General features: G+C 40.5%; 1 protein-coding gene across 1 annotated transcript in view; it reads left to right on the top strand.

Moving 5' to 3' along the window:
* EIF4E3 (eukaryotic translation initiation factor 4E family member 3) overlaps positions 1-21,617 on the top strand; it is a 66,543-nt gene that overhangs the window by 3,497 nt on the left and 41,429 nt on the right. Inside the window, exon 2 of the mRNA XM_043587935.1 lies at positions 19,907-20,053. The gene's annotated coding sequence lies outside the window, so the exon portion shown is untranslated. The remainder of the gene's footprint in view (positions 1-19,906; positions 20,054-21,617) is intronic.

The raw sequence follows: 21,617 nt of genomic DNA, 5'->3' as shown, positions 1-21,617 counted from the left end.
GTCCAGGCACAGGCCTTCATCTGACCTTGGCTAGTCATCTGCCAATGGGTGCGTTGAACACCAAGTTAGAGAAGGTTTGCTTGACTTAACCCCTATCCTAACTCTTAGAAAACATGAGCCAGAGTCTACATCCAATGGATGTTTGATTATTAAAGGATAGCATTCATATTAATCTCTCGTGGGAGAGAGTCATAACTGCAGGAATGAAAATAGACTGGGAGTTAGTTAGATGTACCGCGGTTCATATCCAAGTCCCACAGATTACTAGTGTGCATCCTTAGCCAAGTCCCTTGCCTTCTTTAAAACTCTGAGCTTCAAAGTCTTGTTGTGAGGAAGATACCGTTAAATGTGATCCATTTACAAAGAGGGTAGCACCTGGTGTGCACACCGGTGGTGCGTAATAAGTGTTAATTACAGTAACTCTTGTTTGCTCTTACCAGACTATAAATGCCTTGGCTAACCATGACTTGATTGACTTCTGTATTTTCTACCGCAGCTTAGACTAGCAGGATGCCCTATATATAGTGGGTTCTCAATAAATGTGTGTGATGTCACACATATAAGATCAAAGGCGAAAGAAATATAACTGCTTCCTAGAAACAGGATTTCTGACTCCGAGTTACCATTTTGCCTTGCTGGTGGAGAAAGAGATTACGACCTTATAAATATTTCTTGGGTTTCATCATGGCCCCTTGCTTCTTCAAGATGTGACATAGCTCCAGGGTAACACCCAGATTGCACAGTATGCAGCACTGCACTAAGAATAGTGTGTGTATGCATATGTGAGGTATTTCATATGATGTTTGCTCAGTTGTTGCCATTTTGTTCCTGTCCTTGTAAACTGTTGTGGTTTAGTGATCTTAGCTGCCTCATGCCACACTGAGGGTTGAGAATCCGAGCTGAGATGCATATGATATAGACGCATCCACACCAGTATGTCTGGGAACCAAGTACAGATCCCCTGTTAGTTCCCCCTTCTCCTCCATTCTGCTTCATCTCTGGAGGCTCCCTATCTACTCTGGCAGAGGGAGAACTCAGTTCTTCCGTGATTTTCTGGAATTGAGTCCATTCCTCTAATTCTGTGGTTCCACAATTTAGGTGTTTAGGAAAATAAAAGCCCCCGGAAGCTACCGTGACATAAACCTCTCCTAAGCAAGGAAGCCTCCCTGCTTTGTGCTTGAATGTTGGGAAGGAATGGGGGAAACAGAGGAAGAAAAGTTGTCAGTTCGTATCTCACAATATTGTTCTTGCTGTGTGTATTTGTTGAATGAATGACTGAATATCATGTGTATATGCATGGTGTATTGTAACACTGTATTGAAAACACTTTTAATGGTTGCTGTTCTGCACATGCAAAAGAATGAAGTTGGACCCCTGCCTCACACCATATACAAAATGAAACTCAAAATGGATCATACTCGTAGAAGTAAGAGCTAAAATTATAAAACTCTTAGAAGAAAACATAGGAATAAGTATTCATGACTTTAGATTATGCAGTAATTTCTTTGATATACCACCAAAAAAGATAATTAAAAAAAGAAAAAATAGATAAATTGGATTTCTAAAACATTTTTAAAAGTTTGTGCTTCAAAGAACACCTTCAAGAAAGTGAAAAGACAACCCACAAAATGGGAGACAAATTTTCAGGTTATTTATATACATATCCTGTGTACAGGATATATAAAGAACTCTTATAACTCAACAGTAAAAAGACAATCCAATTATAAAAAAATGGTCCAATGACTTGGATAGGCAGGGTGCCTGGGTGGCTAAGGTTAACATCTGACTCTGATTTTGGCTCAGGTCATGATCTCATAGTTCATGGGTTCGATTCCCGTGCCGGGGGGCTCTGTGCTGACAGTGCAGAGCCTGCTTGGGATCCTCTCTCTCCCTCTCTCTCTCTGCCCCCTCCCTGTTCCTTCACTCATTCTCTCTCTCTCTCTCTCTCTCTCTCTCTCTCTCTTTCTCAAAATAAATAAATGAAATTTTTAAGAAGGGAGTAGGATAGGCATTTCCCCAAAAAGGCATACAAATGGCCAATAAAGTCAAGGAAAAATGCTTAACATCATTAATCATTAGGAAAATGCCATAGTGAGATACCACTTCCCACCAACTAGGATGGTTGTTACCAAAAAGATAGACCGTAACAAAATGTTGGTGGTGATGCGGTGAAATTGGAACCCTCGTACAATGCAGGTGGGAATGTAAAATGGTGTAGGTGCTTGGGAAAACAGTTTGGCCGTTTCTTAAAAAGTTAAATGTAGAATGACCACATCAACCAGCTAGACTCCTAGATATATACTGAAGAGAAATGAAAGAATGTCCACATAAAAATTTGTACACAACTGTTTATAGAAGCTTTTTTCAGAATAGCCAAAAGGAGGAAGCAATTCAAATGCCCTTCGGTGGACGAATGGATAACCAAAATATGGCATGTCCACATAATGGAATATTCACTCAGAGAAAGGCATGAGGTGCTGATTCCTGCTGCAGTGTGGATGAACCTTGAAAACATAAAGCCACGTGGAAGAACCCAAATACAAAAGACTACATATTATACAAGTCTGTGGGTATGAAGTGCCACATAGGCAAATCCATGTAGACAGAAAGTGGATTGACGGTCATCAGGGCCTGAGGGTAGAAGAGATTGGAGAATGGCTGTTAATGGGGTCCTGGGTTTGTTTAGAGGATGCTGCAAATGTTCTGAAAATCAGCTCTGGCGCTAGTTGCACCACCCTGTGAATGTCCTAAGGAAATACAGAACTGTGAAACAATTCCTGTTACAGTCAGGGCTGCATTGATGAATACATAATTGAAGGAAAACCTATCAATATCATGTAAATATTAAACTGGGGGTTGTAACACCTGAGACACAGTTGAAAAAAAACCATTACGCTGAAGGCAGTATTTTAATCACCTGAAGATGAACACTTCCAATATTTTTTTTTAAATTTTTTTTTAACGTTTATTTATTTTTGAGACAGAGAGAGACAGAGCATGAACAGGGGAGGGGCAGAGAGAGAGGGAGACACAGAATCTGAAACGGGCTCCAGGCTCTGAACTGTCAGCACAGAGCCCGACGCGGGGCTTGAGCTCACGGACCATGAGATCATGACCTGAGCCGAAGTCCGACGCTTAACCGACCAAGCCACCCAGGCGCCCCGAACACTTCCAATATTGAAAAGAGATAAAAATCTACGCTAACATGTTATCACCATTTAAACTCTTATTTGTTTGTTTGTTTGTTTGTTTGTTTGTTTATTTATATTTCTGTCATAATTTTTTCCTAAGAGTTATAGCCATGGCTCCAAATGAGAAAAAAAAAGCTGCCTTTTATGTGACCCGTCTTTTCCCCATTATATTTAATAGCTATTTAAACTCCCTCTAGTGGTTAAGTTATGATGTGACCCTCAATTTTGCTTTTCAAAGATTGAATGCGGCCCCCAGGACAAGGGTGCTACTGTGAATGCAGAAGATTGTAGGGTCAACCCTGTTTCCTGAATGCTCTTCTCCTGTGTATGGACTAAGGGTATGAATAGCAAGTTTCAAAGCTGCTGCTTCTATAATCCTCTCCCCTATCTGTCTCCTATTTCTTCACAAGTCAGATTGTGCATTGATTATTGTCATTTTCTAGACTAGAGAATTACAGAGACTAGTTGCTAAGATAACAGATTTGTGGGGCACTTCCTTATACAATGCTCTGAGCTATGGAACTGGAACTGAGGCACACAGGACACATTCTAGACATGTGCCTATTTCTTGACTTGCTGTCTCACCTATTACTTTCTTATAATGAAAGCATCGACTTTCTTATAATGAAAAATGAAAGTGACTATTATCAAATACCCACCCTCTGTGCACGTACACATCCCACTCGCGCCCAAATTCTTTCTCTCCCCCCTGACCACCAGGCTTTGCATTGGGTCTTGATTTAGATGAGGTGGAGATTCTTTTCACTGGCCAGAATTATTAGCCTTGTCTGGGGAGAGCAACTGCAAAAATAAGACCCAGGCTGACCTTAGAGACAAGACAGACAGGTTTTGATGGTGAAACAAGTCACACAGAAGGTGTGACTTTGGCACATTTCTCATTTGACGTTATGGTTAAGTGTCTCCATTTCTCATAGCCACCGTCCCTTTACTTTCTGACGTGCATAGAGCCCACTTAACGAGTACAGGTTCAAGTCTGCTTAGCATTAGTGAGGTGTAGGATCCTGAAATTCCAGGCGATGTAGGACAATTCACAGCTGAATCACATAACTATATGTTGTCAATTGTACTACCACTTTCTTGTTTTCCTTAGAGCTACTAATTGTCTCCACACACACCCCCGCCCCTGTCCCGCCCCCTTAAAGTGATATGTGCCACTCTGACCTCAGACTTTCTGACAGATCTTGCACTTTCACCCAACACAGCCAAACTCCTCATCTGGTTGATTGGTAGTGTTTTCATCCTTGGAGACCTTTCTCCTGGAACGTTTCTTACCTTCTGTCTGGGCTGGACGGCTCCCTGCACCGCTGTTGCCCTGGATCTTCCCATCAAAATCATGCTGGCCTCTTCACTCCCCTGCCACGTCAAATCTCTCATTTCCTGCGGCCCACCTCTTTCTCTTTCTTGTCTTGTGCTTTCATTTCGTTTTTAGGCGGTTGTATGAATGAACATCAGTAACTTCCTGAGAAAGGTGATTTGGAGGTAACCGTTTTAAGATTTTACACATCTAAAAGTGCCTTTCTTTTACCTTCAACCTTCCGTAGTTTGGCTGGGAATAGAATTTTGCCAGGTTGGAAATAATGACTAATGACGTTGAGCATCTTTTCATGTGCTGATCTTCCATCGACATATCTTCTTTTTTGATAAGTCCTTTCAAATCTTTATCTGTATTTTTTGATCGAGTCACTTATGATTAATGACTTTTGAGAGTTCTTTATGTATTCCGGAAACACATTCTTTTTCAGGTATATGATTCCCAAATATTTTTTCTTGGTCCGTGGCTTGTTTTTTTATTCTTTCAATAGTGTCTTTTGATAAGCAGAAGATTATCATTTTCACCAAGTTCCGTGTATCAATTTGGATTATTTTACACATTGTGCTTTTAGTGCCCTTATCTGAGCAGTCATTGCTGGTAACAGAGTCACAAAGATTTTCTCCTGTGGTTTCTTCGAGAAGTTTTATTTTTTGAAGTATTACATTTAGTTTTATGTTCCATATGAAGCTAATTCTTGTAAATGGTATGAGATATGGCTTGAAGTTATTTTTTGCATGTGGATATCCACTTCTTCCAGCCCTCTTTGTTGGAAAACTTACTTTTCACACAGTTGCTTTTGTGTCTTTGTCAAAGAAATCAGTTGTTCATATACGTGTATGTCCATTTCTGGACCCTCCATTCTGTGTGGTTTATCCATATCTCTCGATGCCAGTGACGCACTTTATTGATTATTGTGACTTTTTAACGAGCTTTAAAATCATGGAGTGTTGGGGCGCCTGGGTGGCTCAGTCGGTTAAGCATCCGATTCAGCTCAAGTCACGATCTCGCGGTCCGTGAGTTCGAGCCCCGCGTCAGGCTCTGGGCTGATGGCTCAGAGCCTGGAGCCTGCTTCCCATTCTGTGTCTCCCTCTCTCTCTGCCCCGCCCCGTTCATGCTCTGTCTCTCTCTGTCTCAAAAATAAATAAATGCTAAAAAAAAAAAAAAATCATGGAGTGTTATTTCTCCAGATTTGTTCTTCTTTTTCAAATTGTTCTGACTGTTCTAAGTCATTAGCATTCACATATGGATCTTAGAATCAAGTTGTCGAACTCTACAAAAAGGCCTGTTGGGATTTAATTGGGATTGTATGTACATCAGTTAGGGGATAATTGACACTTTAACAATACTACATCTTCCTGTACATGAAAAAGACATATCTCTTCATTTATTTGGGTCTTTAATTTCTCTCAGTAGTTTTCTGTCGTTAGCATACAGTTATTTACATCTTTTGTCAGATTTTTCCATAAGCATTTCATATTTATGATACTGTTACAAATGGCATTTTAAACAATTTCAGTTTCTAATTGTTCACTGCCAGTATGTAAATACATAATTTATTTTTGCATATTTATCTTGTGTCCTGAAATTTTGCTAAGTGCACGTCAGTAGTTTTTTGGGGCAAATTCCATGAGGTTTTTTACATTGATGGTTGTGTTATCTGTGAATAAAGACATTTTAACCTTTTCTTTTCCAATCTAGATGCTTGTTACTTCTTTTTCTTGCCTTGTTGTACTGGTTGGAACCTCCAGTGCAATGTTAAATAGAAGTGATGAGAACAGATTTTATTGGTCTGTTTCCTCATATCAAAGGGAAGGCATTCAGATTTTCACCAGTAAGTTTGATATTAGCTACAGGTTTTTAGAGATGCCTGTAGATGAGGTTCCCTTCTATCCCTACTTTGCTGAGATTTGTTTTTAATAGAAAATGATTGTTGTTTTTTGACAAATGTTTTTTTCTGCCGTTTTTGAGATGAACACATGGATTTACTAGGATAGTTTGTTAAATGATGAATTGTATTGATTGACTTTCGAATGTTAAACCGACCTGTATTCCTGAGAGAAATCCCATTTGGTCCAGATGTACTATCCTTTTTATATTTTCTTATTCTTATATTCTACTTGCTAAAATTTTGTTTGGAATTTTTCTATCTATTTTCATGAAAGTTATTGATACTTTTCTTCTGGTACTGGTTTTGTCTGTCTGTTTGTTTTCAGGGTGACGCTGACTTAATAGAATGAGTTGAGAAGTATCCCTCCTTTAAAACTTTTTTGAAGAGTTTTTGTGCTTGGTATTATTTTTCCTTAAGTGTTTGGTAGAGAAACCATTTGCACATGTTTCCTTTGTGGGAAGGTTTTTAAGGACATACTCAATTTCTTGTGGTAATATATGGCTATTCGAATTATCTGTTTCTTGAGTAAACTTCAGTAGTTAGTGTCTTTCAAGTTATTTGTCCAGCTCATCAGTGTTATCAGTTCATTGTCATAAAGTTGTTAATAACCTTCCCTCATTATCCTTAGAATTCCTTTGTCATCTATAGACTTTACAGATCGATTTAGACTTTATAGATAGATATAGATTTGTTATCACCTCTTTCCTGATTTTGCCAATTTGTTTCTTCTCATTTTTTTTTTTCCTGAACAGTCTGGCTAAAGGTTTATCTTTTTTTTTTTTTTTTTTTAATCTCAAAGAACTATATTTTTGTTTCATTGATTTCTCTGCTTTCTATTTCATTGGGTTCTACTCTAATCTTTATTATTTCTTTTCTTGGGTCCATTTTGCTCTTCATTTCTAGTTTCTTAACATGATTTCAGTCATCAAGTTCATTGATTTGAGACCATTATTCAAGCATTTGTATTATAAAGTTTTCCCTAGGGTCATCTGGGTGGCTCAGTCATTTAAGCTTCCAACTTTACCTCAGGTCATGATCTCACAGGGTTTGTGAGTTTGAGCCCCTCCTGGGGCTCTGTGCTGACAGCTCAGAGCCTGGAGCCTGCTTCAGATTTTGTGTCTCCCTCTCTCTCTGCCCCTCCCCTCCTCTCTCTCTCTCTCTCTCTGTCTCAAAAATAAATAAACATTTAAAAAATTAATAAAATTTTCCCTAAATTTGTATTATAAATTCTCTTATAAATTTACTGCTTTAGTAGTATCCCATAAATATGATATGTGTGTTTTTATATTCACTCATTTCTAAGTACTTCTAATTTCTTTTCTTCTTTTTTAAACAATGGGTTATGTAGAAGTGTTTTATTTAGTTTACAAATTTGAGGGGATTCCCAGAGATAGTGCTGTTACTAATTTTTAGTGTAATTCCATTATATCAGAGAACATCAGAGAACATCCATTGTAACTTGAGTTCATTTAAATTTATTGAGAGTTGTTTTATGTCCCAGAGTATGGCTTGCCTTGCTAAACATTCCATGTGCCTGTGAGAAGACTGTACATTGTGTGGTTGTTGGATAGAATGTTCTGTGAATTGTGGACAGAATGTTCAGGTCAGTTTGAATATTTCTATATCCAAATAAATGTAAAATATTTTATATTCTTACTGATTTTCTGTCTACCTATTCTATCAGTTATTGAGAGAGAGATGTTAAAATCTTGGCCTACAAGTGTGGATCCATGTATTTCTCCTTGTGCTGGACCAGTTTTTTCTTCTTGCATTTTAGAGCTGTGTTGTCAGGAGCAAAAATGTTTAGAATTGTTATGTCTTCTTGGTGAATTGACTCGTTTATATTATTAATTGACCTTCTTCATTCCCCATAATTTTCCTTGCTCTTAAAAGTCACTTAGCGCGATATTAATATAGCCCCTCCAGCTTTCTTTTGATTAGAAATAGCACAGTATACCTTTTCTGCTCCTATTTTGTTATTTTAAAAATTATTTTATGGTAGGATATGTTCATAAAATCCAGCAAAGGACCAAGGTTATTTTCAATTGTGCTTACAGTCTAAGCCTGGGATTTAGGGGTGTGCAACCTGGGTTTTTGCATGTCCTCACGCATGTGGTTTTGAATGGATTCTTACAATTATTTTGTTTTCTTAATGGTTTTTCTCATATATTCTTCGTTCATAGTACCTGCTCAGTAAAAATTTGTTAAATTGAAAGTTTTTGTATACTACCCACCGAAAAAAAAAAATTCCAATACTTTTCATTTTCACCTATCTCTGTCTTTATATTTGAAGCATATCTCTTGTATGGAGCATTATTCTAGCTCTTAACATCTTACCCAGTCTGACAATCCCTAACTTTTTTTTTTTTTTTTTTTTTTTACGTTTATTTATTTTTGAGAGAGACAGAGACAGAATGCCAGTGGGTTAGGGGGAGAGAGAGGGAGACACAGAAGCAGAAGCAGGCTCCGGGCTGCAGCTCCAGCTGTCAGCACAGAGCCCGACGCGGGGCTCGAATTCACGAGCTGTGAGATCATGACCTGAGCCGAAGTCGGACGCTCAACCGACTGAGCCACCCAGGCGCCCCCAATCCTTAACTTTTAATTAGGGCACTTAGACTGTTTATATTTAAGGTGAATATTAATGTGGTACAATTTGAATCTATCATCTTGCTATTTGTTTGTAACTTGTCTTACTTGCTCGGTGCTCCCTCTTCCCTATTTTTATACCTACTTTTGGATTAATTAAAAATTTTTTAGAATTTATTTTTTATATATCTTTGTTGGATTATTAGCCATAATTTTTTGCTTTGTTATTTCAGTGCTTAGGATTTACAGTGTAATCTTCGATTTATCACACAGTCTACAGGTGATACTTGCCTCTTCACCTATAGTGTACAAACTTACAAATACCGTACTTTCATTTTCCCAAACTTTCTGCTCTTGTTGTCACATATTTTTCTTCTTGTGTGTTTTAAACCTCATACTACCTTGTTATTATTTTTGTGTAAACATACCGCTGTATTTTTTTTTTTTAAGATTTTATTTTTAAGTAATTTCTGTTCTACCCAACGTGGGGCTAGAACTCACTACCCTGAGATCAAAAGTTGCCTGCTCCACCAACTGAGCCAGCCAGGCACCGCCCCTATTGTCTTTTAAGGAGATTTTAAATGTGGCTCCAGGGTCTGAGCTGTCAGCACAGAGCCCAACTGGACTAGGGGCTCGAACCACAAACAGTGAGATCACGACCTGAGTTGAAATCAGATGCTTAACCCCCTAAGCCACCCAGGCGCCCCCATTTCTCTTCTTCTTGAAGGATTTTATACTGTGTGTATTTTCTAGCTTTTGGATGTCTGAAAACATCTTTATTTCTTCTTTTTTTGTTTTTTTTAATTTTCACTATTTCCCCCCTGCTTTCAATTCATTGATTTCTGCTTTTATTTTTAACGTTTCCCCTTCCTTCTTGACTTGGATTTATTTTCTCTTCTCTTTCTAGTTTATTAATGTAGGAACTTGTGTTATTGATTCCACGCTTTTCTTTTCTCAGGTAAGCATTACACACTGTAAAATTCCCTCTCAGCAGTGTGTTAGCTACATCTGAAAATACATGTTGTATTTTCATTTTTATTCAGTTCTATTATATTCAAATTTTCTTTGAGACTTCTCTTTAGCCGATGGGTTATTTAAATGTGTACTGTTTAATTTTCATGTGTTTGGAAAATTTGCCCTTGTCTATTAGTGGTTTCTTTTAAATTTCTTAAGTTCCAGTGCACCTGGGTGGTGGCTCAGTCTGTTGGGCGTCTGACTTCAGCTCAGGTCATGATTTCAGTTCGTGAGTTTGAGCCCCACATCTGGCTCTGTGCTGACAGCTCAGAGCCTAGAGCCTGCTTTGGATTCTATGTCTCTCCCTCTCTCTCTCCCTTTCTCTGCCCCCTCCCACTTGTGCTCTGTCTCTCTCTCTCAAAGATAAATAAACATTAAAAAATTTTTTTCAGTATCTTAAGTTTTTATGATCAATATGTAATCGTTAAAAAAAAAATAAAAAAAAATTAAAAAAAAGGGGGGAGCGCCTGGGTGGCGCAGTCGGTTAAGCGTCCGACTTCAGCCAGGTCACGATCTCGCGGTCCGTGAGTTCGAGCCCCGCGTCAGGCTCTGGGCTGATGGCTCGGAGCCTGGAGCCTGTTTCCGATTCTGTGTCTCCCTCTCTCTCTGCCCCTCCCCCGTTCATGCTCTGTCTCTCTCTGTCCCAAAAATAAATAAAAACGTTAAAAAAAAATAAAAAATAAAAATAAATTTATAAAAAAATATGTAATCTATATTGCTGAGTGTTCCAGGAGCATTAACAAACAAACAAACAAAAAAGTATGTTCTGCTAAAGTGCAATATATGTCAGTTACGTGCTGATGGCTAAATTTTGTTGTTTATTTCTTCTGGAACCACATGCAACCTTTCTTGCTGATTTTCTGTCTAGTATTTCTATCAGTTGCTGAGTGTGGGGTATTCAAGTCCTGAACTGTAATTGCCTATCTCCTTTACACTCTTTCAGGGCTTGCTTTGTTGTATTTTGAGGTTCTTTTGTTTGGTGCACATGTATTTGGGCTCATTATGTCTTCCTGACTTGATTCGTTCATCATTATGTAATATCTTTCTTTATCTCTAGTAAACTTTGCTTTGAAGTCTGCTTTATCTGATATTAATATAGCCACACTTAATCCTTTAGATTAATGTTTACATGACATATCTTTTTCCATCTTTTTCATTTCATCCTACCCATATTTTGTATTTGAAGTGAGTTTTTTGTAGATAGTATATCATTGGATCATGAGGTTGCTTTGTTCTTGTCATCATTTCTTCATTTCACCTTCTCTCCCTGGTGAAGGTTGATACCTATGCCTCTCTCTTGTCCTTGACAGCTTGGGTCGGGGGTGAGGTCATAATTGTTCTGCGATGTTTGGCTGCTGTGCAGCACTTACTGTCTAAAAGTTGTCTTTCTTGGTAGGCTGCTCCTTGTCCTTTGGCTAGAGAGAAAGCAGACTTGGGCTTTTTTTTTTTTTTTTTTTTTTTTTTTGCCTCTGCTCATTGGCATTTCTCGGATGCCAGCTTGTCAGGCTGGTGCTTTTGTTGACAAAAGTTATTATAACAAAACTGGCTTTATTAAAAATAGAATTATAACATTTTTTAACTGAGGTAAAATTGGCATATAAATCACGTAAGTTGCAGGCATACAACATTGTAATTTGACCTCTGTCTGAAGTACAAAGTGATCACCACCCAAAGTCTAGCTACCATCTGTCACTGTCCCAATGATCTCCTTCCCCCAGGTTGCCCCCCAACTCCTTCCACATTGGACCGGTACTTTTTATGTGACATCACCAGAGTTTTCTGCATGTATCCTTTTTTTTTTTTTTCATTCATTGTGAGAGAGATAGCACACATGTGCAGGTGAGCGGGAGAGGGAAGAGAAAGAGAGAGAATCCCAACCAGGCTTCGTGCTGTCAGCACAGAGCCCCACGCTGATCCCATGAACTGTGAGATCATGACCTGAGCCAAAATCAAGAGTCGGACACTCCAGCACCAGAGCCCCCCAGGCATCCCATGTCATGCGTTTCTGAATAAGTGCCCAATTAAGTAGTAGGAAATACCTGCTCAGCACGATGTCGCCTTTCTGCTGTGTCTTCCGTAGACATGTGTAGAAAACAAGGGCCCTGCTCTAATAGCGGTGGTGAGTCACCCCGACTCCCACAGAACCGTTCTGGCCTAGATCATTCTATGAAACATAGTCACTAATGCTACTGAAGAAAAACATGTCCCATGGCAGGTGAAGGGTGCGTTCTATGATCTGATTTCCATTCTCCCACCCCTTCACTATTCAGCAGTAGATTTACATCATGGGATTCATTTTCATTTTATGTCTTTTTATTTACGCACCAGCTCCTTTGCAAGTAATTTTAATGCTTCCTTTTATGACAGTGAGGCTTTGTGTCTGTGTGTTCCTATATAAAATAAAGGAAATGATTGTTTTTAATGCAGATTTGAAAGAAATATAATGGATTTCAGCTACAACAATTTCTCCCCATTTAGAGGAGATGAACACCTAGTTAGATGAAGAACGTCATTTCTCGTATAATTTGAATACATCCCGTTTCCATGACAACTTGTACTTACCAGCTTGCCTGGTAAAAGAAGTGTTTGAATTCTTTCTTTGATAAAAGATTTGACCAAACCCTGGGGTTCCAGTTTTTTTTGAATTCCAATCATTTATTTCCAGTTTGGGGGTATTTCTCTTTCTAACATGGGATGCTTTTGAGGGAAAGAAACCTAAAACCCAGTTAGGGGGTAAACTCCATGTTCAGAATAAAAGGAGAGGATTCACAGGCCAAATGCTAATGAGCATAGGAAATGCTGTTTTTGTAGGTTGTCCTCATTTTCTGGTATCTTCCAGTTCGATCACATCAACGCAGATGATGCAACAACTCATTAAGATGCTTTTTGATTTGATAAAGAATGATTCGGTTATGCATTTCCATCTGGACACTCTCATCATTAGGCTGGTTTCCTCACTGCTGACTTAGGTCTTGCCTTTATGGGTGATCTGTGCCCTCTCACTGCTGAATTTCGATTCTTGCAAGGAGCATGGTTTTATTAATGATTTTCCCTCAGAATGAAAGATAGGGAATTATTTGCATCATTAACTATGCTGGTGCAAAACATGAGAAAGATGGCACTGTATTTTATGGACAAGATGATGTTTTATGGAATATGAAATATTTTAATCCATAAGGCAAGAAAACATGACCTTTGCACATTTTACGAATGACAATTAACTCCACGTTAAGATAATTCAGAGTTTAGTTCTGAGGGATCTGGGAGGTTTTGACAGCGCAAAAAGTGATGCTTAGCTATCTCCAAGATCGTGTTCAATGATAATAAATATTTGTGACACAAAACACATGTGCACAGTGGTTTGTGGACTCCCAGGTTTATCATAACACCTATTAGAAAGCACATTTTATATCACATCCAGTATGAGCGATATGTACATTTTTTTTTACTTCCCCCCCAAAACACCATCTTATCATTAAGGCACTTTTATTTATTTTTATATTTATTTAAGTACTCTCTACACCCAATGTGGGGCTCGAACCCATGATCTCGAACCCATGATCGAACCAAGGGTCACATGCTGTTTGGACTGAGCAGCCAGGTGCCCCCAAACTAAGGAACTGTACATTTTTTTTAATGTTTATTTATTTTTGAGAGAGAGAGACAGAGTGTAAGTGGAGAGTGGGGCAGAAAGAGAGGGAGACACAGACTCCGAAGCAGGCTCCAGGCTCTGAGCTGTCAGCACAGAGCCTGATGTGGGGCTCGAACTCATGAGCTGTGAGATCATGACCTGAGCTGAAGTCAGATGCTTAAATGACTGAGCTACCCAGGCGCCCCAAAACTCAGGACCTTTTAAAGATATACCATAACGTACAACTTAACATTATGGGTATAACGTTTAACAAATGCAAGTCAACAGGAAAGAAGACGGAGAAAAATGACAATATCTTTCACTATTGAGAGTATGTAATCCAAGCATTTGGTGAAAGGAAAGAGATTAAGTAACCACAGGTATTTCTTTGGCCTAAAATTCTATTTGCAAGCATTTTCATGATTCCTAATGTAGCACTTTGCTCAGTAGTTGTAGTTCTGAAAGTTTTATGCAATTACAATTTTTTTTGAAGACAAATAATGTGGCTCTATTCCAAACTTGCTTTATTTTCCTTTTCTAATTGCCCATCAATTGATAGTAGCTTCTTCAATTTTAGAGGACTCTACTCCTAAGAAGTAAATGACTTATAAAACATTTTAATATATACTTTAGTGAATGTTTTAATCATGGGGGGTCCATTATTCCAATATTTATTGAATGTTCGCTACATGAGCAATCTTTAAAATATTCTGGGAGGCACACACAGATGAGCTTCCCACCCACAAGGAGCTTACGAGGCCAATACAGGAAATAAGGTATAGGTGATCATTTTGCAACATGACTCATCACCACCTAATATTTTGCTGAGTAAATTGTTAGTTTCCATATGATGATTGCTTTTTTTAATTTTTAAAAAATGTGTATTTATTTTTGAGAGACAGAGCATGAGCAGGGAAGGGGCAGAGAGAGGGAGACACAGAATCTGAAGCAGACTCCAGGCTCTGAGCTGGCAGCACAGAGCCCGACGTGGGGCTCCAACTCACAAACTGCGAGATCATGACCTGAGCTAAAGTCAGATGCTCAACTGACTGAGCCACCCAGGCGCCCATCCATATGATGATTTCTTATGCCATAATATGACGTGATTATTGAAGCTTAAAAATAAAGCTTTGCAAAGTACAGTGCCCCTTCTCAAGAGGACAGGCTTGTAGAGTGTTCCCCTAAATGATTTCTGAGCCATAACTGAAAGCTCAAAACCAAATCTTATCCCTAAAGCAGCTCTTTGCTGTGAAGAAGTAACCAGCTTGCTACTGACTTATCCTACCCTGCAAGCAGTCGTTAACTTGAGGTGGGGCTTCAAGGCTTTCAGGGTGGACGCAGGCTACTGACTGGAAAAGGTAGTGTTCTGTGGACGTCCTCCTGGCATGGCCAACCATCCCACACTGCCCAGGACTGAGGAGGGGTTTCCTGGGACTTCTGCTCAAAGCCAGACAGTCTCACACAAACTGGATGGTTGGTTCTACACACTCTTCTCTAAATCTCTAACTTTGAATAGAACCCCTCTGTTCAAATCTTTTCAAATAGCATAAAGGATGTCATGTTACCTCTGCCAGAAATTGTGGTAAGGAAAAAAGAACCAGTCATTGTGTGGCATTTTATGGCTTATGCAAGGCCTCACCTCCAGCCAGCACTGTGAAGTCACTATATGCTCATTTTTCAGCTGAGAAAGAGTCTCAGGTTAACTGTTTTGTCTCAAATCACACAGCTGTTAAGTATGGGCCAAACACATTTGGGGAATTTCCTCTGATCACATTGCCTGCTGACCATCTCTCCCTCCCTTTAAAAAATTTCCAAAGACCACATTGAGTCCTGCTGGCTTTCCTTTTCAGGTCCATTTTCTGATCTGAGCATCCTCACATTTTTGGCTGATTGATAGACGAGGGGAGCATAAATAACTACTCTTTGATAGGAAGCCGATGATTTGCCGAGTATATTTATTGCAGGGTTGCACGTAATGGGGACGAATCTTGGTAACAATCTGAATGCCAGAGTAGGAGAAGGCAGGTTATGTTAACCTTAAAAATAAAACCGCCAGTTACTTCACCAAGAAAAATGGGTTTATTCGGGAATAGCAGAGAACTGCAATCCAGTACAAGCAAGCTATGGCAAAACCATTGGCAAGGCCAGAGAAATGCAAGGAGAGGAATACTCTTTTATAGAGGAAAGGGGGGAGTTGGAAGGCTATTACAGACAAAACAAAACAAAACAAAAACCATTGGAGTCAACTGGCAGTTCAGAGTATAGAGACTTTTCATTTGCTGAGATGTAACTGCATCTTACTGGCTGGGCTTTTGCAGGGGGAGGAGGCAAGACTTCCTGCTGCTGGGGTAGCAGTTAAAGTAGTATTGATCTCTTCCTGTTGGGTATGCAGTTAACCACTGTGGTAGCACTGAGAGCTTCCCCTTCTAGCCTCCTGACTCCGTTTTAAATGAGGTTTCCTTTATTAATTTTCACAGTAATGTGAATCGTTCATTGTTCTTCCAATCAGTGAAATACTGTATGTCCACAGCAAAGGTCCCTTAATCTGAATTCTTACAGTGGCCACAGAACCAATGCTTAGGAAGTCATTGGGACTTTTCTCTTAACGCAGGAAAAGCATGGTTACTTTCCAGTGTTCCTTTTACCAGTGTAAGCAGTTTGGGCACCTGCTCAGCCCTGGCTCCAGAGCTCTGATCTTGCCCCTTTCGGGAGTGTGCTTGGTCACTGATCTCCTGCTACAGAACTTACGCTGGCTCTTGAAGGACAGCTAGAGAATTTGGGTGGGCAGAGAAGAGAATTAAAGGCTCAGGAAAAAGTGGGGAGTTGTGAGTACACACAGTAGGTTTACTGAGAGGGGAGTAGACAGATCTTAGATTCAGTAAAGTTGAATTTCCTATGTGCCAGACGCTGCACTAGGAACTGGGGAGGCCGTGGTGGGGGAGGGGCTCGCAAGCTTGCCTTGGGGCGGGGGGGGGGGGGGGGGGGGGGGGGAGGGTGGCGGGACGGCTCATGTTTTGGCAAAGCTGAAGATTTGCAAGAACAAGTTGCAAGTTGAAGAAGAAAGCAAGAGGAAGACGGTGCATCCCAAAATATACATATATGTATTTCAAAATACATTTACTTGATATATATTTATATATTTCTCAGTATATGCAAATTTAGATGTCTATATATATATGGTCAAATATATTTAGAAATATACTCGCAAATGCATTTGGAAAAGTGGGTTGAGTGGGGAGGATTGGAAATGCTAGACTGGAGATTTCAGACCTCAGCCTGTGGGAGACAGGCAGCCATGCAGGTTGAGCAAAGAAGTAGCAGAAAAAAGGTGCTTTTGGGCAAGAGTAATATACCATCCTAAGAAAGGATAAACTAGCAGAGGAGAAAGACTAGAAATTAGGAAATGATTTCATGGACTGTGTCCCTTTCAATCAACAGCTGCTGTATACCCAGTTCTTTTCCTTCACAAATCTTGGCGGCATGCCATCCATGTGGTCAGTCCTAGGCTGGGTACCAGGGGCACAGAGGGTCCTGGTTCTCTTGGCCCGGATGTTCTGGGGTGGGAGATGGGCAGTAGATCCGTGCAGCTGTGACCTGTGCATGAGGGAAATAATCGGTGGAGAAGAGGATCTGCTTTGGAGCTGGATGGTGGGAAGGTCTTGTCCAGGAGGCGGCAGTGGGAGAAGAACCCAGTCGTGCAGAGCAGAGACTGGTGGTTCAGCGGAGGAAACAGCATGTGCAGGGGCCTCAAGGCTACCGAGAAGCTTTAAGGAAGGGGAAGAGTGCAGCCAAGCGGTTGGAAAGGCAGGAAACGTGCAGGAGATACTGAGCCTTGCTTGCAGCCAGAAAGAGATCTTGAGAGCAGCAGGGAGCTGGTGAAACACTTTAGGCATGATTGAGCTGGAGGCTATTGCTGAGGCTACCGTCCATCACTGGGTTAGAAGAGCAAGTGCTGGAAGCAGGGAGACTGGTCAGAAGGATGTTGTGATTGGCTGGAACTCAGGAGGTGAGACTAGGAGTGGGTGTTATTGGTGGGAATAAAGAACGAAGACCAATGCAAGGGCTGCAGGAAGAACAAAACGGGGGCTCCAGTTGATAGGTGGATATAGAAATGGAGGATGTGTCAACTGAACCTGGATGTCACATTTTCCAGGCTCAGTGGCTGGGAGGACTTCAGTCTCCTCGTTGCAAATGCTCAACAAATGCCATTTCATTTACCCCTTTCCCTTCCACTTGTAACTCTGAATCAGACCGTCAGGGTCTTTCAGATTCTAGATAATAACACTGGTTGAGCTTTTCTCTGTGTGCCCGTTGCAAGGTGCACAAACGTGTTTCTCATACATGCCTCAGAGCAGCCTATGGAGGGAGCTCTCATTATCTCCGTGTTCCAAATGAGGAATCTGGCATTCAGCAAGGTTAATAACTTACCAAGGTCACACAGCTCACCCATGGCAGGATCTTGGTTAAAGTAGAATTCAGTTTCCCTAAAGCAATCACTCTTGAATTCCAACATCTTCAGTGTCCCAGAGGTGTTTCAAGTCTTTCCCACTCCTCTAGGCCCCTTCTAGGACTGACCAACTGCAACACTTGCCTTTACTGAAAGCTTGTGCTGGGCCTGGGCCTCACTGTCCCTCCAATCTAGAGAGACTGAGGTCTGCCATCTAGTGGCCACTGCCTTCCATTTTATTCTGAGCTTTTAAAAGAAAGGAAACCGGGAGTTCCCACATCCAAGACAGGCCTGCATATTTATAGCATCACACCCTGTAAACAGGAAACTTCTCAGTCTTAGAGAAGGAGCCTGGTAACATAAACATAGCACATTGGCAATGAGTTCCTCCGCCCCTTCAACAAACATTTAAATATATATGTAATGCATATATATGTAGATACATATATATTTAAGTGTTTGTGTTTATATATAGTCATTCATAGACACACACACACACACACACACACACACATATTCATTCCACTGGAAAGTAAGCTCACTGAGACAGGGATTTCTTTTGTCTGTATTGCTCACTAATGAATTTCAGGAGCCCAGAACAGTGCCATGTGCATAGCAGACATACAATAAATATTTATTGAATGTAAAATAAATGAACACCTAGCATTTACTGCATCTTTACTGTATGCCAGGCATTTGTCCTGGGTGTTGTCTCATTTACTCCTAATGATGAGTTACGAGACAGGGAATGTCAAGATGCCCGTTTCTCAGATGTGGAGACTGAGCCATCGGGGGACAAGAAGCTTATCAGGTTTGGGGAGAGCTAGCTGTTGACTCAGGTTCTCTGACTTTGGAGACACCATGTTTAACTACGGTGCACAATACCTCTTGTCTGCTGTGTGTCAAGGCCTTGTGTGCAGCATTGTCACCATTTAGACTGGTGGTAGAAGTCCTCCCAGGGGACCGCTAGCCATTCCTCTCCTGTGTTTTGACTTTACTGAGGGAAGTTTTCCATCCCACCGTGCTATGACAGAGGCATCAAGTGCAGGGAATTCAAGAAAAGCTGGCTGGCCAACAATGAGTCCCTGTCACTAGCTAGCTGTGTGGCTGTGTGACTTTGCACAGTGCCCCTGAACCTCAGTGTCCTCGTTAGTCAAAGGAGGACACTGAGTTAGGATCCCTTTTTCCCTTCCAGCTCCAATATTCTACTATTCCTGTGACTCCCAGGGAGCTGGATGTGAGTGAAGAGAGAGCACCACTTGTTCCTAGGCAACCAGCACCCGCCTCACCCATGTTGCCATGGCGATGATGAAAGTTGGGCTGATGGGATTACCAGCTCCTGCTAATTGCATATGAGAGCTCAAGGTCTCTGTCTCTTTCTTGCCTGCTGGCTTGCTCTTACTTTCTCATTCTTCTAGGAACTGTGGAAAGATGTCTCTCCTCTCCTTCATCTTCAGCATCCCCAAGGCAGCCATAGTGCAATGGAAAGCAACTGGAAATGGAGCCTAGCTGTGCCTCTGAGGAGCTGTGTGACCTTGGGCAGGTTACTCGGCTTCTCTGAGCCTCTGTTTCCCCATTTGGAAAATGAAGGTGTTGGAATAGGGACCCCTGTCTAAGGCTCTTCCCAGCTCTCAAATCCTTTGATGCCTAGGGAGCATGTCAAGGGAGCAGACCACATTGTTACTAGGCAACCAGCAGGCACCCTGCCCAAGTTGCCTTGGTGACTGGATACTGGAGGGGAGGGGAGTAGCTGCTGCAGCTAATTGCTTAATTATTTATGAGTGCCTCAAGTCCTTTTTGTTGTTTTCGTTGCTAGGGGCTGTGGGGTCACCTTTTCTTCCTCCCTCCTGCTACCCCAGTCGTCTGAGGTGTGTGTTACGCAGTGGGAGAGGACGTTGGCCTGGATCTCAAGCTACGCACGTTCTAGCCCTGCCTCTGTCATTTCCTAGAGCTGTGGCTTCGGGTAAGTCACCTCACCTCTCTGGGCCTCAGTTTCCTCATTTGTAAAATGATGGGGTTGCTTAGATAATCTCCGTGTTTCCCTTCTGCCTTGAATTTCTAATCCCTGATGTCCTGTTGCAAAGTGGGGAAGAGGAGGGGAATTGTCCTAATTTTTTTTTATCTTCTAAGGATGATTCTGAAAAGCAGCAACAACAGTTAAGTGTCTTACACATTTCGAATAGGAAGCGAATGAAAATTATGCCCATTGTTCTCTGCTTGCCTCTCGCCTTAGCCATGTTGCCCGACCTGTTTTATTAATCTTAAGGTCCTTTAACTTTTTTTTTTTTTTTTGTATATCACCTACTTCCAAATTAGATTTGAGGGGTTCAGGGTATAAGATGCATATGTGCAATTAGGTCATTAAAAACAAAAATAGGAGTAAGTTAATATGATAATAGAGATGCTTCTTCATTGGTGACTATCAGTGTTATGATTAAACATCAGATGTAATTGTGAGCATCCTGGAAGCCAAAGCAAAAAGAGAGGGAGGTGTATAATTGTTACTCACTAAAGAAAAATTGCCAGACTGTTCTTAGTTCTGAATTCTGGAAGTAATTTATCATGTGGTGCTTACTCTCTTTTGGAAATTACCGATAAAACTTTAAAAATAACCCTTCGTTGTTGACAGTATGTTAACCTTCTGTTGCAGGACAGAAGGAAGAAACTAGACCAGACAGTTTGACAAGTTCTAATATAATTAGTAGGGGAAAAGTCCCTTTCTATCTTAGAACTTTATGAAGATAAATATCACTTAATAAACACAACTTCAGAGGCAACCATTATTTATAAATCAGTTACATACAAATTCATGTAACTGCTTGGGACAGTAATTTAGCAATATGTGTCAAATTTTTAAATGCAGGCCAAAATTCTACTTCTCCAAACTTAGTCTGAAACAAACTTATGCAGCTGAAGAAAGACATTGAATATAAAAATGCTTATGGTAGCATTATTTATAAAAGAAAGTGACTATAAACAACATCAATCTTGAGCTAGTGAATTAAATCATATTACTTCTTTACAATGGTTTACTTTGTAGCCCTTGAAGTAGGTGTATGTGTTTTGATATGGAAAAAAAATCTTCAAATGTATCATGTTAAGTAGATAAGGAGGCACAGCAATGTTATGAAATGCTTCTATTTCTCTTCTAAAAGATATAGATAGGTACACAGTTTCTGTGTCTAGATACACGCTTTTATGTGCCTACTTGCATTTTTCCGGAAGGAAACTGTTAGCAGTGGTTTCCTCTGGGTGGGAAGATTGATGGCCTTCAGAGGGAGGGAGGCCTGACTATTCACTGCCTTATTTTTACTATGTGGACCTGTTCATTTTCCCATTAGAACGGCAGTAGAGGCTGACAGTTTAAAGCCTAGATTCCGGAGTCTGAATACTTGTGTTCAAATCCTGGCTCTATCCCTTGCTAGCTGTGTGACCTTGGGATTAATTTAACTTCTGTATTCCTCACCCATAAAATGGATAAATCCATAAAATAGTACTTTCCTCATTGGATTGTTACGAGGATTAAA

The sequence above is a fragment of the Prionailurus bengalensis genome, chromosome A2 (assembly GCF_016509475.1).
Source record: "Prionailurus bengalensis isolate Pbe53 chromosome A2, Fcat_Pben_1.1_paternal_pri, whole genome shotgun sequence".
NCBI lineage: Eukaryota > Metazoa > Chordata > Mammalia > Carnivora > Felidae > Prionailurus > Prionailurus bengalensis.
The sequence above is the reverse complement of the archived record's forward strand: the minus strand, read 5'-3'. Positions and strand labels throughout refer to the sequence as shown.